The sequence below is a fragment of the Scylla paramamosain genome, chromosome 36 (assembly GCF_035594125.1).
Source record: "Scylla paramamosain isolate STU-SP2022 chromosome 36, ASM3559412v1, whole genome shotgun sequence".
NCBI classification, from domain to species: Eukaryota; Metazoa; Arthropoda; class Malacostraca; order Decapoda; family Portunidae; genus Scylla; species Scylla paramamosain.
Genome location: NC_087186.1, coordinates 13,429,408 through 13,431,907, shown reverse-complemented (window position 1 = coordinate 13,431,907; position 2,500 = coordinate 13,429,408). Strand labels below are relative to the sequence as shown.

The following is a 2,500-nucleotide window of genomic DNA, read 5'->3' as shown; positions in this document are numbered from 1 at the left end:
TAGGTTAGGTTAGGTTAGGTTAGGTTAGGTTAGGTTAGGTTAGGTTAGGTTAGGTTAGGTTAGGTTAGGTTAGGTTAGATCAGATCACATTAAATTAAGCCACGTCGAATTGAGGTCTGATTTAGATCAATTTAGAACAAAACACACTGACTTCACCTGTCCTTGCTGATATCACCTGCGTGCTAATTACAGAATGTACAGACTGCTGAGTAATGGGTACAGCAGGCCAGGGCAGGCAGGATGAGGGTGACACCAAATCATACCTAAGTGACTTGCTCTATTGGGAGAGACGCTGCGGCCATTACAAATGTTATCAGTGTGGCTTACGGCGCTTTCCAAACTGGATTTTTAATTTTTTCTGTTATATATTTATTCTTTTTAATTTTGTTTTATTGCATATTGATTTTTTTTTATTCCTATTCATTTATTATTATATTTATTTATTTATTTTGAGGTTTATTTTTGCTTGTTTTTTTTTATTTCTTTTGATATTAATTTATTTTACTTCTTTATCATTTTACTTTTTTTTTTTTAGTTTATTAGTTTTTGTTTGTTTCTCATCGTCTTTCATGTTGTTTTGTTTGTTATTTTATCAGAGACACGCATCGTTGTTTTATTTTATTTGTGCAATTTGTATTTGTATTTCTTATTTTCATTTATTTTCTTCATTGAGGGGCGCGGTCTAACGTGAACGTTGCAAAACAAAACAAAAAAAAAAAAAAAAAAAAAATGACAAGAGAAATTTCAAGCCACAAAACCACACGAATTATTACTCCTATCTTTCTTAATGAGCTCTTATTTTTTTTTTTCTTTTTTTCCTTTTTTCTTTTTTCCGTCTTATTTTCTTCTTTTTTTCTTTTTCTTGTTTTCATTTCTTTTTCCTTTTATTTTCCTCTTATTTTCTTCTTATTTCTTTTTTTCCCCTCAGAAGACGAGTCACGCTTACAAAGAGCGCAGTATAAAGGAACACTAAGGAAGAACAAACACCAGCAGACCTCTTGGCCCTCAGGAGACATTTAATAAAGGTACAGTGGATTAAAATTAAGGAAAGTAGATTTTTTAATGCAAGCGGTGACATCTAGCGGCAAATTTAAGTATGTAAGAGAGAGAGAGAGAGAGAGAGAGAGAGAGAGAGAGAGAGAGAGAGAGAGAGAGAGAGAGAGAGAGAGAGAGAGAGAGAAGACAAACTATTTTAGATCAGTAAAGAGAGACAGGAGAGGGAAAACACAACACAACGATAAAAAAGAGAGTAAAGAAGAGAAAAGTGAGAGAGAGAGAGAGAGAGAGAGAGAGAGAGAGAGAGAGAGAGAGAGAGAGAGAGAGAGAGAGAGAGAGAGAGAGAGAGAGTGTGTACGAATGGTTAGCTTGCGAAGGAACAGAAAATTTACAATATCGTACAAAACAGTGAAGGAACAACTGTAATTGATCAGACCATGAGGGACGCCAGGGAAAAGGAAGGGAGAGAGGTGAGAGGAAGATTCTGAAAGGTCATGGAAGAAAGTGGGGGAGGAAGACTCAAGAAGGATAAAGAAAGAAGAGAAGAAGAAAGACCAAAGAAAATTTATAGAAAGAAGGCAAGGAGGAAGAGGGAAGAACGATTATGGAGAGAAGGAAGAGAGGAAGACAAAAACAAACGAATATGAAAGGAACGGAGGGAAGAAGACAAAAGAACGACCATGGAAGGCAGGAAGAGAGGGAGGAAGACAAAAAATAGCGTTTATGGAAGGAAAGAAGAGAGAAAGATCAAATAGTAGAAAAGGAAGACAAACTAGTGATATTTGACAGAAAACGAAGGAAAAGAGCGATAAATGTATAAAATGTATAATGCCATTCATTATAATGTAAATACGTATATTTATTGTATTACTGTTACGTTATAAAATTTGAAAGGTATAAATTAACATCTTTTCAAAACTGAACAAAAGGTTACGTAAATCCTTCCTCCTCCTCCTCCTCCTCCTCCTCTTCCTTGACCTCACATGACCCGATTCCTCCTCCTCCTCCTCCTCCTCCTCCTCCTCTATGTCTCCCAGTACCTCCCTCCCTCTCCACTTCTCCCCATTTCCCTCCCTCTCTTCCCACACACACACACACACACACACACACACACCTAAAACCAGACATTGCGTTGCATCATAATGGTGTGTGTGCGTGTGTATTTGTGTGTGTTTGTGTGTGTGTGTGTGTGATGGCATGCAAGTAGTTAGTGTGACGTAATGGAGTCTGTAACAAACCAACAAGCAAAGACAACTACTAAACAAGAGAGAGAGAGAGAGAGAGAGAGAGAGAGAGAGAGAGAGAGAGAGAGAGAGAGAGAGAGAGAGAGAGAGAGAGACGAAAATAACCAGACTGACTACTTTTTCCTCCGTTTTCTTTTTTTCCATCATTTTCTTTTTACTTCCCACAATCTTCCATTTTTGTTTTCCACAAGATGAAAAATGACTCGTGTTTTCTCTCTCTCTCTCTCTCTCTCTCTCTCTCTCTCTCTCTCTCTCTCTCT

At 37.2% G+C, this 2,500-nt stretch overlaps 1 long non-coding RNA gene across 4 annotated transcripts in view; it reads left to right on the top strand.

Moving 5' to 3' along the window:
• LOC135091028 (uncharacterized) overlaps positions 1–2,500 on the top strand; it is a 28,069-nt gene that overhangs the window by 19,563 nt on the left and 6,006 nt on the right. For all 4 annotated transcript variants that reach the window (XR_010262247.1, XR_010262248.1, XR_010262246.1 and 1 more), the window contains exon 3: positions 929–1,025. This is a non-coding gene — a long non-coding RNA (uncharacterized LOC135091028). The remainder of the gene's footprint in view (positions 1–928; positions 1,026–2,500) is intronic.